Here is a 14133-nt window from a genome sequence, read left to right as displayed (position 1 = left end):
CTGCAAGAATCTAATAATCCAACCTTCATGAAGAATTGAAAAAGTTAAAGAAGCATTCATGGAAAGGGAATTATACTGAAAGTTCCTGAGAATACCAAGAAAAATGTAAGAAAGCTGTGTAGAAGTATTAAAACAAGAGTTAAGAAAACTCTAGGATAAAAATAAAAGATAATTATCATGAAGTTGGCAATTAAATTGAAAGCTATTAAAAAGGAATCAGGAATTAAAAAAAAAAAACAGAAGATAAGAATATCCTGGATGTCTAGAGTAATTACTTTGGAAAATTATTAAACAAAAGAAGCCGTAACAGAATAGTGATAAAAAAAAAAAAAAAAAAAAAAAATCAAGGAAGAATGCAATCATGAATACATGTCAGTATTAGGGTAAACAAAAATAAGCTGTCAGAAATCTCAAATGTTTAAAGCAGCTGGAGTAGATGATATTTGAACCAGAAATCGTCAAACATAGAAGTGTAAGTTTTCTTGTGGTTATAACTATATATAGTAATTCCTCAATTACCAACTCCAGTGGGAGAACAATTTGCTGGTCAGATAACTGAAGGTTACATGTTGCTGTACTAGAAGTCATTTGACACATTAACAAGTGCTGGATAATTGAGATACAAATCAGATATATTTAACAGCGCTTTACTTTAGTAGATGATGTTATGTTCTTAACAAACCCCAATACAAGTCTGCAGGACTCCTTAACGAAACTGAATTACTCTAATAAATCTGGCATACAAATCATTAATAAAAGCACAAAAAAAAAAAAAACTAAGAAAAACCAGTAAGAATATGGAAAATAGTAATTGCATTATCAATGGAAAATCTAGAATAAGTAAAATATTTCAGCTGTTTAAGCACAACTGTTAGTAAAGATGGCCAATTCAATGTGCTGAAGAAGGATGTTGAATGTTTCATGGATGGATAAAAGAATCAATGTCAGATTCTCAATCAGTTAAACATCAAAAAGAGATTGAGTGACATAGTCAACAAGAAGATACTTTAGTATTTTGGTCATATTACTGAGATAACATCGAGAAGGAAATAATGCAAGGAAAAGTAGGAGGAAAATGCAGGAAAGGAAGACCAAGATGGACAGATCAAATCCAAAGGATCTCAAGAATTTCCTTGGAAGAAACAACTGCCATGTCAAGAGATAGAAGTAGATGGAGAAACATTGTTGTTGAGGTCACAAGTCCTCAGGCATGAGGAAATCGATGAACGTGTATATGTCTGCATGCATCTGTTTGGCCAGTTTGTTCTGCAGGATGAAAAAACCAGTTTCAAGGGGGAGGGAGGCTGTCACCTGTGTATTAGACAGCTAACTTACCTTCAATTGCAAAGCTTTATATAATGGTTCTATCACATCCTACAGAAATTAAGGAGAAGACAAAATGAGCAGCACACAAGTCTTCAAACTCATTTTAAATAATGGATCTATGGAATCTGATTGGAAATAAAACAGCTGATGAAAGACTACAAATATGAAAGTTCTCAGAAAAATTAGTTGGCAACTGAATTCAAACTGAAGATGACAATGTTTATCAAACCACCAAAAACAGGTGGGGTATGGGATCACTTAAAACAGAATAGTAGGGAAAAATCCCAGAGGAAAAGAGACCAAGATCTTAGTCAACTGATACAGCAGTGGCATCTTATAAAACTGAAATGTAACATCTGACAGTATCAGAGACCTGACTAATAACATTGCAAAGAAAACTGTTCACAGAAGCTAGTAATACAGGATGTCCCATAAGTCATGGAACATTCTGTAAAAAGAGCCTGTCTTTGTAAAGCTGAAAATGGAAGGAATGTACATGACAGTTTTTCATAACTAATATAAAAAAAAAACCTCTGGTGATGTTAAAAAAACTTATGCAGTTGTTTCACAAAGATGTGCCTTTTCTATAGCATGTTCCATGAGGGCCACACCCGTACTATAAACTTAATTATGTAGTATTACAATAATACTTACTATTTAAGAAGAAAAGTTTGTCTGATGAATTTAAGTTAACTGCATATTAACTAGTTGCTGCTTGTGTTTGAAGATATATAACACATACATAGCAGATATAAACTATTTATGCAGCAGATAAAATATAGTTAGCCAGAGTTAGTCATTAGTTATTTTGGTCATATATGCTTGGGCCATTGTTGTTTAATTTGTATGTAAATGATATAGGAAATGGCTTAAAGGGAGATATTCAGTTGTTTGCTGATGATGCAAAGTTGGGTAGCACAATAAAAAATCAAGCCGATGTTGAAAGTTTGCAGGATGATTTAAATAAGCTGGTAGAATGGGCAAAAGATAATGGATGTCAGTTCAATGTGGAAAAGTGTAAAGTCATGCATTTTGGGATTAAAAGATTACCAGCTGTGTACTACACTGATGGAAAGGTACTCCAAGAGATTGATGAGGCTAGAGACTTAGGGGTGTTGGTAGATAGGGAAATGAAGTTCAGAGGACACATTGCTAAGGTGTCCAAGATTGCACATAGGATTACTTGGTTGTTGAGGAACACACTGACATCCAGAGATAAAGAGGTTATTATTCCCCTTTATAAAGCGTTGATACTTCCACATTTGGATTACTGTGCTCAGGTCTGGTCACCTGGATTCCTTGGAGATGAGGAGGCTGTGGAGAGGATTCAGAGAAGAGTGACCAAGTTGGTGAGTGATGTAAAAAATGCTCCCTACATTGATAGATTGAGAGCTTGTGGATTGCAGAGATTGGTTGATAGGCGAAGAAGAGGGGATATGATAGAAACATTTAAATTACTGAAAGGTTTTTATAGGATTGATGCAGGGGAAATGTTTCAGCTGTGTGATAGTGATGGAAGAACAAGAGGTCATCCCTGGAAATTAAAAAACAGTGTGGTTAACAAAGGCAACAAGGTTTTTTGCCTGGAGGGTGGTGAATGAGTGGAATTCATTGCCTGACTTAGTTGTGAGCTCTTTGTCTGTAAATTAATTCAAGAAGAGATATGACATACTGTTTTGCTAGTTTGGGTCTCCCGCGATGAGTCTACTGACCCCATGGAGATATCCATAATAATAATAATATCATAAGATGGTGATAACACCGAGAAGGAAATAATAGAAGGAAAAGGCAGGAAAGGAAGACCAAGGCAAGATGGTTAGAGCAAATGAGCCCACATCATATTAGTGTCTAGAGCTGTTAAAAAATAATTTTATGACTACATATTTGCTTTGAAAATATAATTTTTATGTTAACATTAACTGAAATCACTACACAAAATAAACTGCTGTCAGTAATTCAAATTCCAACACAAAAAGAAAGAAAAATACTAAAAGCATAATCTCACCAAGTTCCTAGCAAGAAATTTCTGTTAAGTTAGAAGGAAAGCTAGCTAATGAAAATTTTCTTTTGATTTATGAATTAATAATGAATTGTACATAATTTAAAATGCATAATATCTTTTACTAATTCAAGAATTAAAAAAGTATAACTTTAGAGCAAATTTAAGTTGAAATAGATAATATGCCATAATAGCTACTTGTGAAACTCTGAAGTTATCCTGGTGATAATAACAAGTATTATAGAATTCTCATGAAGTAATCAATATGTAAAATATTAAACAAAAGCTAAGAATCCTATTAGCATAACAGTTGCTGCATTTTAAAGAGAAGAGTGGCAAAACAGGAAACAAAATTGAATGAATTTATTCCAGGAATAAATGCTTCAGTGAATGACAGTTCTTTTTGTGCATGCTCCAGCTGTTAGAGGTTCATTCTTTGTACATTACAATCAATACTGAAGTTTCAGAAGAAAAATCAATATGTTTAATGAGCTTATCTTTCTCTTCCAGAGAAGAGAGCAGCCTGCTCTAATTAAATACAAATAAACTGTTAGAAGAACTCTTGCAGAAAATGCTAAAGACAAAGTTTGAAAATAAAAATTGCTAAATTTTATTTTCAGCTAACAGCTTAATAAGATTTTCATTCAACATATCAATATAAACATCCACTGTGTTTTTGAAATACAGCAACTTTTGGAGTAAACAGATTTATTATAAAGAAATTAATGCAGACTATAAATGGAGTTTAACTATTGTCTAACTGCATTTATAGTCTAACTATAAATGCAGTTGAACTATTTATTACCTGCAGTTATTATTCAGTGGATGTATTCATTTTCACTTCTTAGGGTACGTTCATATTTTACTTTCTGAATAAATGAGATATAATAGTTTCTGAATGCTTCTGTCTTTGAATTCCATGCAAATATTTTTAAGATAATTTATGAATAACTTCCTTGGTATTAAGGTAAAAATCACATTCTGGATGCAAAATCTCAAGCTTCATACAAAATTAACATTCAACTAAATAACTAACATCTATAAATAGATTTCTGCTTCTTAAATATCTTTTTGATACTTGTCACATTATATGCTAAATTTGACACATTCTTTCACAGTAATACATTAACTATTGACATTATAAATTTATATATATATATATATATATATATATATATATATATATATATATATATATATATATGTGTGTGTGTGTAGAAAGTATTTTACCTTGGGTATAATAAATGTTAAGAATACCAAGCAATTTTTAAACCTGGTTTTACTCCATTTCCCAAGTAAGCAAACAGACCAATAAGTCAAGTTTGCGCCTGCAAGTGATGCAAGTCTAGCTGATCCTACAGGTCTTGGTATTTCTATTTCTAGCCTAGCTCCCACTGATGAGACCTCAATAAAGGTCGAAACCGGTCTGGGTAGTGGCCTCTTGCCTTTAATACAAAACATCATGCATCTCCTTCTTGGAGACGTGTTTTGGCATTAAGGGTAAATATAAAGATTAGTGATCAGAGCTCATGCCACCTTTACCACGAGTTGCCTTGGTCTTGCACTACCTGTAGGATCAGCTAGACTTGCATCACTTGCAGGCGCAAACTTGACTTATTTGTCTGTTTGCTTACTTCGGAAATGGAGTAAAACCAGGTTTAAAAATTGCTTGGTATTCTTAACACACACACACATATATATATATATATATATTTTTTTTTTTGTTAAAAAAAAAAGGACATTGAGTAGCCATTTTGAAATATAAGGTTTCATTGGAAAGAGCTATATAAGCCACCCCAAAGTTTTGAAAATTTTGGTTATATACTAACTTTATAAGTCTTGTAACATCAAATATGCATTTTTTTTTTTAATGAAGTTATGATTCATTTATGTCTAATACATGAACTAACTTGGGAATGTGTTTTAATGGAAAATCTTTCATATGCTATATGTAAACCAAGAATGACAAAATTTTACATGAATCAAGCATTTACTGCTGAGGTTATTTAGTATGTATTATGCCATACTAAGGCAATAAATATTACAGAGGAATGACACTTGATTTGCAATTTAAATATTATAATAATAAACTAAAAATAATACATCAAGAATTGCGGGCTATCATCAAGTTTTTCATGCTACAAGAAAAGTCTACAACTGAGATTCACCAATTTTGTGCGAGACTTTAGGGGACTGTGCCCCAGCATATCCAACAGTTGCCAGATGCCCCCAGGTCAGGAAGACCTTCCAGAGTGATCATACCCAAAAACATCAATGCAGTGCATGCAATGATCCTTGAAGATAGACGAAAATACCAGCCAAAAACATTGCAAAGACTCTGGGGATATCCAGGGTATGAGTTGGGGGTCATTAATCACCAACAACTGGATGTGCAGAGCTTTCAGCGAAATGGGTTTCCAAATGTTTGATGCTGACCAAAAGAGAGAGAATGTGTACTGCTAATCTCAAGAGATTTTTGGGTCATTTTGAGAAATCAGGTGCAAATTTTCGGCTTGTATTGTGACTGTTGATGAGACATGGCTTCATCACTATGACCCAGAGACCAAACAAGTGGAGACACAAAGGTTCTCCACGGCCAAAGAAGTTCCAAACTTAAGTACCTCAAAAAGGTAACTGTTACAGCAGCAGTTTATTCAACGGCTTTGAAGGAGGTACTGAAGAAAAAACACTGCAGGGAACTGAGCAGAGGAGTCTCGCTTTTGAAGGATAATGTATCTGCTCACACTTCTCATGAAACCCAATAGACAATGCATAACTTGGGCTTTCAATGTCTGCCTCATCCACCCTATTTGCCAGACCTGGCTCCATCTGACCATTCCCAAATTTAAAGAAACACTTCCAGGGAATAAAATTTACCACAAATTATTATTATTATTATTATCATTAATATATGACCTCAATGGAGTCAGAGACTCATCATGGGAGGTACATACTATTGTACACAATACTCATCCAACCATGCCTTAAAATGATTGTCTTAAAATGTCTACACCCACAACACACTCAGGCAATGCACTCCCTCACCAACCACTCTCAATGCAAAAGAACCTACTCCTCACTCTTTTCTTCACACCCTCCTTATACAGTTTCCAGCAATGATCTCTTGTTCTACTCCCATTCTCTTCTATGTCAACCATGTTCAAAAGACATCTGGAGAATCTCTCTTTAAAGATCGGAATCCGTAATAACATCATACAAAAACTGTGTGGTTCTACATGGGGTTCTTCTGCTATTACACTGCAACACTCCACATTGGCCTTAGTCTACTCACTGGCAGAAAATTGTTCACCAGTAAGGCTAAAAAACAGTCCTCATATCAAGAAAATTGACATGCAAGTAAATGCAGCGACGAGAACAATAACAGGTTGTGTCAAATCCACTCCCCTCTACTGGCTTCCAATTTTGAGCAATAATGGAGCACCAAACCTGTGCAGACAAAATGCTCTAGTAAAAGAATACAAAAAAAATAAACAGCAATCACCTGTTGCCAATACAGGAAGACCTCCCATAAATATGAATCGCCTTAAATCCCGACAGCCTCCACTAATACTGGCTGAAGAACTAGTAAATAGCAGTTTCAATGTTAATTCAAGATGGCTAGAAACTTGGAAAGAAAAATCACCACCAGACTTAAACAAGTATATCCTTGTTTAAGTCTGGACATGGTATCTGTGCAAACAGCTTACACAAGTGGGGAAGATCATCTACACCCCCAATGCGACTGTGGGGCCCATAAGCCAAACTATCCGGCACATTGTGGAGGACTGCAGCATAAGAGCCTACCCTGGTGACCTGAGAGACTTTTTTGAGGCAGATCCTTCAGCTCTTGATTGGCTATCTGAACTAGACTTAAAATTTTAGACTTTTTTTTTTTACCTGATATTTGTATATGTGCATTATTTGTCTCATTTTTATTGTCTGCACAAATATGTATTTATATATTCTGATGTCATGTGTCTTTATTATGCCATATGCTAAATAAAATAAATCCATGTCGACCTGAAAACAACCCCTGACTAAACAGTAGAGTATAAAACCCTGGCTGAATCAGCAGAGTATAAAAAATGGATTTTAAAGTTTTAATAGTGTTGTTTGACTTGAATGGTTAAGGTAGGATCAATAAATATATCAGTCAGTGAAAGCTTTTTTTCTTATTTTTATTTTATAATGATGATGATGATGAATACCATCTTCCTTTTCAAGATTGTGTTGAGTACTGCTTATTAAATCTTTCTGGGTAATGGTGGTAATCATGATGGGGACTGGACTAACCCATACCTTTAATATGTTTATCAAGGTTCTCGCTTCAGAAAAAGTTGCCAGCACTGAAGATAAATTCAAAAATCTTTTATAAGCTTGAAAGAAAATATTACTGCAATAGTTTCACAATCAGTTAATATGCACTTATAAAATGCAACACTGTCAAAATTAAGTCAATATTATCTAAAATCAGACCAGTTGTTAGTTCTTAAAGTTGAACTAAGTTTCATACATACATAGTTTATTCACAATATGATACAATATGAAAAGGGGAAAAGAGATTTATATTAAAAATTAAATATTGCAAATTATGATCTTCCAAGTCTCATAAATGTTCTAAGTTTCATAAATGAATTTTTTAGCAAAGTGCATGTGCAGTTTTTTCTGTTGAAAATCAGTTGGCACATGCTTACACTACACTTGAAAAAAAAATAAAAAAAAATAAATAAGAAAGATCCATGAAAATACCTTTTCTGGCAGTATGGATAAAAATCAACAAAGGGCACTTTTGTTCCATTCTGATTAAAAGATTTAGGATCTCTGTTAAAATTGCTTCTTAATGATCTCTTAAAATTCAAAACCTTCAGGATGTATGATGCTTTTTCTCATATAAAAAGAAAACTGACATCTATTAAATCTTTCTAGATAATTGGTGGTGATCATGATGGGGAATGGACTAACCCATACCTTCAAGATCATCTCAGATGCATTTCTAAAACATGAACTATTCCTATATTAAATGGGCTAATATGGACTGCTTTCCATAGATGCCACTGACTCATGAAAAAAAAAAAAAAAAAAGGAAGTCAAATAAGTCACATTCGCTGTTGCTTAATTTCAGAGATTTAGTGTTGAGGAATGACTTCAGTGGATGGTTGCTTGACATAAGATCTAACAATAACAACTTCATACCAATTTATGTGAAGCAAAATAGTGTATCTGGAAAGTTAAGCTCAACAAGATACTCTTCTTTTGAAAACATGTTATCAAGCTCTTCCTAACAGCTATGTACAGTTATCTGTTAAAATTTATTATTATTACATCCTCCATGGAGTCGACAGACTCATTGTGGGAGTTTCATTCAACTGACAACATATTTATCATATAGAATCTTAAAATCCTTAATACTCTTTGCATTAACAACACATTCTGGTAATGCATTCCATTCACTGACAATTCTCTATGTAAAAAATCTACTCCTCACACCCTTCTTCACCACATTTTTACAGGGGAAGAACCAGAGGTCTTCCCCTGTCACCTTCTACTCTTCTTATAATCCCTTCTGGATTAATCTGATTTAATTATAAAAGTAAAAAAAAAAAAAAATTTAACATACCTTCCATTTTGTGAACCAATCATTCTTTTCTGTTTAATCAACTGGAATTATCAACTTTTGTTTATTCAACTAATGTGAGAATTGAGTTAAGAAATCAGGAGGTACTCAGTATATTGAAAATTTAAATGCAAACACTGTTGTAGTTTTAGATGGCTCGGATGTTGCATGAATGTGCAAAGGAATGGTCAATGCCTTACTTGGTTATTTAACTTAAGTTTGAACTCTGGTATGGTCCCTAGGGAGGGGAAGGAAGGCAAAGTAGTTCCTTTGCATAAAGAGACTCTAAAACTAGTTAATTACAGACCAATCACCATCTCGAGAGTGGTGGTATTGGAAAAGTTGATTAAAGACAAAATTCAAGAATGGATAGATCAGGATATGATACTCTATAGGGGCCAACATGGTTTTGTTAAAGGTCGATCCTGACTTAGCAATTTATTAACTTTTTATAATAGAATGACATCCGAGTTGGACAAAGGAAATGGCGCTACACAATGGTACTTCTGGATTTTGCTAAGTCTTTTGACAGGGTATCCCCTTGGAATACTGTTGCGCAAATTGGAGCAGATGGGGATGGATACTAAACTGGTGATATGGATAGGAGAATGGCTCAGGGAGAGATACCAGAAGGTGGTGTATGGAGGAACAGAGTCAAGGATGAGGAAGGTGACCAGTGGTGTGCCTCAGGGCTCTGTGCTTGGGTCACTGTTGTTTAATTTGTACATAAAATATAGGAAATGGCTTAAAGGGAGATATTTAGTTTCAGTTGTCAGATTCAGTTGTTTGCTGATGATGCAAAGTTGGGTAGCGCAATAAAAAATCAAGATGATGTTGAGAGTTTGCAGGATGATTGAAATAAGCTGGTAAAATGGACAAAAGATAATGGATGTCAGTTCAATGTGGAAAAGTGTCAAGTTATGCATTTTGAGATTAAAAGATTACCAGCTGTGTACTACATTGATGGAACGGTACTCCAAAAGATTGACGGGCTAGGGACTTACGGGTGTTGGTGGATAGGGAGATGAAGTTCAGGGGACACATTGCTAAGGTGTCCAAGATTGTATAATTGTACATAGGATTACTTTGTTATTGAGGAACACACTAACATCCAGAGATAAAGAGGTTATTATTCCCCTTTATAAGGCGTTGATACTTCCACATTTGGATTACTGTGCTCAGGTCTGGTCACCTGGATTCCTTGGAGATGAGGACGTTGTGGAGAGGGTTCAGAGGAGAGTGACTAAGTTGGTGAGTGATGTAAAAAATGCTCCCTACATTGATAGACTGTGGATTGCAGAGGTTGGTTGATAGACAGAGAAGAGGGGGATATGATAGAAACATTTAAATTACTAAAAGGTTTTTATAAGATTGATGCAGGAGAAATGTTTCAGCTGTGTGATAGTGATGGAAGAACAAGATGTCATCCCTGGAAATTAAGGAAAAGTGTGGTTAACAAGGGTGTGAGAATGAGGTTTTTTGCCTGGAGGGTGGTGAATGAGTGGAATGCATTGCCTGACTCAGTTGTGAGTTCTTCATCTGTAAATGAATTCAAGAAGAGTTATGATAGATATTGTTTTGATAGTTTGGGTCTCCCGTGATGAGTCTACTGACTCCATGGAGATACCCCATAATAATCATTCTAAATACCATATTTCAACCTCATCTATTTTAAACAATACCATGTTACAGTTGAAAGCTGACTGCTGATAAATATGACATCACCAATGATATTTTATTTTGGGATTAATAGAAATATATCTTTATTTGTAAATATACCTAATAGTCTTTATTTGAGTTGTAAGTCAGCAGGTAGAATTGAAAGAAATACAGGAAGATGGTTTAATATTAAATCCGGTGTGAGACAAGGATGTACATTATCCCCTCTGTTATTCATTATCTATATGGATCACATTATGAAGGAAAATGGTATTAAACATGATATCAGAATTGGAGATGTTAATGTCAGCTCTTTGCTTTATGCGGACGATGTTATACTTCTAAATAAATCTGCCACAAGTCTGCAAGATTCTCTGACTAAATTGAATAACTGTTGTAATAGATATGGTATGAAGGTCAGCAATAAAAAGACAAAGACAATGAAAATAGGCAGAATCATTGAAAATGTCAACTGTGTTGTGAATGGAGAACCCGTGGAACAAGTAAAACATTTCAGCTACTTAGGCACGATTTTTACTGAAGATGGTAAATTAAATATAGAAATAGACAACAGAATCAGCAAAGCTGGTATGGCGGGAAGTCAATTGAATAAATTCATATGGAATAAGAGAGAAATTAGTCGGAACACTAAATTAGCTGTATACAAGACAGTGTTCAAACCAGTTTTAACTTATGGATCAGAGAGCTGGGTCAGAAGTAAAAGACTTGACCAAAGACTAGAGACCGCAGATATGAGAGTCCTGAGAAAGATTATAGGCATTAACAGATGGCATCAATGGTAATATCATGTTAAAAATGAGGATATTAGGAAAGAACTTGACATTGTCAGCATCCAGGAATGCATTAGCAGAGCTAATCTCAGGTGGTATGGTCACTTAAACAGAATGGGCGAAGAAAGATTAGCAAAACAAGTGTTCTGTGCTAGGTTGGCAGCAAAACGACCCAGAGGAAGACCAAGATATAGGTGGAATGATACGGTACAAAGTGCCTTAGGCAATAGAAATATAAGATCTGATAATGTTGGAGTCTTGACAAGTAACAGACTGATTTGGAGGAAAATTGTAGATAGGAAGTTAGTAATGATGTAATTTTTTTCATGTAGTACTATCATATCCTGTACACCCCTGGGTACATAGCAGAAATTTGATGTTGATAGAAATATATCTACATAATCACAAAATTATCATATCACTAGCTTCACTGATATCCTCAATAGCAAATTTAATTTTCTCATGTAATCAATTTGGCCACAGCTTACTCTTTGTAGTTCATGCCAAAAAGCACCCTCAGTTAGAAAATAACTGAAGAATTATAAGCAAACAAACTTAAGCATTAAAATATTATGTAATATATTACACATATTAATAAATATTCTTAATATATTCCTATCAGAATAGGATAGGAATTAATCATTTAACTCAATGGTGGTGCTAAAGAAATTTTAGGCTACATATCCTTTTGTGTAAACTCATCAAAAACTAGATCTTTCCCAGGTGCTGACACTGGAAATGACTATAATTTAGTTATAGCAACATATGCTGAAATCTGGATTTAGGTTTGAATTTAACCTTACACAATTCAAATAAATCACAAACAACTAAAGAATTATTTAAACAAATCTTGCTTTTGCTGTTTCTGAAATCCCTGCTGACTCTCATATGATCCTGATACATCTTAATAACAGTTTTCAAGGCCTTATCAATTTTCAATAGCTTTCAAGTTATTGAAGCAGCTGAAAATATCCAGAAGAAAATGTATATTAGTAAACCATGGATTACCCAAGAAATACTGCATCTTTGGGATCAGTGGAAAAGATTATGACCAATTCGTCACATTGAGAAAAACAATAAAGTATAATTATAATTATTATTATTATTCCTGATACCTCCAAGGAGTCCGAAGACTCATCGCGGGAGGACACCTACAACTGTCTCAACCACTACACCAAACCTCTACTATGAATCATCTCCATCAATGCCATCTACCGTCCACCTCCACCACCACAATAACTAGTTATTTTTTGTCTGTAAATTGCGTGTGTTCTGAAGGGCCGATTTGTCTGTAATTATCTTTACTGACAGATTAAAAAGGTAAAGTTTTAAAAAAATAAATGGTTATCAAAAGAAATTGAGGATAATTTCCATAAGAATAACTATACAACAGCATACCAAATAGTTAAGAAAATAACAAAGCTTTTATTTGTAAGAGCTGGATAATTGAGGATGGAAAAAATATTACTGATCATGAAAAAATATTGAAAAGATGGTATGATTATTCAAGTAAACTATTCAAGTGTCATGATAGTCTGAACCAACAAAATTTAAAAGGGAATTGTCCCAATTCCACAGTGATTATCCTATACGTTGAGAAGTAGAAAGAGCCATCTAAGATCAAAATTGGGAACAGCAGCAGGAATTGACAATATTCCAACAGAAATACTTAAAAAAGGGGAAGACCTATTGTTAGTGCACTTCACAAAATTTGTCAGAAGGTATGGAACACTAAAATCTAGCCAAAAGCCTGGCACACAGTTATCCTTATTCCCATCCAAAAAAAAAAAAAAAAAAAAAAAAAACCCAGCAAAGAGTGCAATAATTTTAGGACAATTAGCTTTATCAGCCACCCAAGCATGATATTTTGGACATCTTTCTCTCACGTATTGAAGCAAAAAATGGAATTCAATTTTTCAGAGTTCTAGGCTGGATTTAGAAAGAACCGGAATACAACTAACCATATACACTGCTTGCATATGGTTAGTTGTAGTTGGAAAGTCAACAGACACCATAGTGAAGAACAAACAGCCATGCCACCTACCTTAATAAGATGTAGGACCTCCTTTTACTGCAGTAATCCAATGGGGCATACTTTTCACAAGCATGGAGCAGATGTCCCTTGACCTCACCTGATGCTCTAATTCATCCCACAGATGTTCAATAGGGTTAAGATTGGGTGCGTAGAGGCCAGTCAAGTGTGGCAACATTCATGTCCACAAATCACACAATTACAGCAGTAGCCTAATGACATGATGTATTGTCTTGCTAAAAGACAGCCAGTTCTGTAGAAACACTACAAACTAGGAAGCACTGCATTGTCCAGGATGTTCAGATGTCTCTCAGAGTCCAATGTTCGTAGCACCACAAACACAGGTCCAAGGTAAAACCAGAAAAAACATGATTTTTTGGATTTTGTACAGCTGTCACATCTTTATAAAATGTAACTTTCTAAAACAAACTTTTTCTTTGTGACTTCTACCCAAGAAAGGTTATAAATCTATAGATTAGTATAGTATTAGTAATATTATATTATATATATATATATTTATATATTTTCTTCTATTATACAGGAATTTCCATTTGTTTCTGTTTCTGTATATTAAAGACTCAAACCTCTTTACTATACAGAAACAGATTTAAATCAGAGAGACTTTTTGGAATCCATCAAAATACTACAAATTCCCCAAACTTAACATATTCAGCAACATCACATCACCAAAAATCTGAGATACCATCATTTT

The 14133-nt window shown here is 34.3% G+C and overlaps 1 protein-coding gene across 1 annotated transcript in view; it reads right to left on the bottom strand.

Annotated features, from left to right (window-relative positions):
• Positions 1-14133, bottom strand: part of LOC150097200 (uncharacterized) — a 191675-nt gene that overhangs the window by 136401 nt on the left and 41141 nt on the right. The gene's annotated exons all lie outside the window — the stretch shown is intronic.

This window comes from Typopeltis vanoorti, chromosome 17, assembly GCF_054136105.1.
Source record: "Typopeltis vanoorti isolate ZY-2024b chromosome 17, IOZ_Tvanoo_1.0, whole genome shotgun sequence".
Classification (NCBI taxonomy): domain Eukaryota; kingdom Metazoa; phylum Arthropoda; class Arachnida; order Uropygi; family Thelyphonidae; genus Typopeltis; species Typopeltis vanoorti.
Note: the sequence above shows the minus strand (reverse complement) of the source record. Positions and strands in the feature narration are given on the sequence as shown.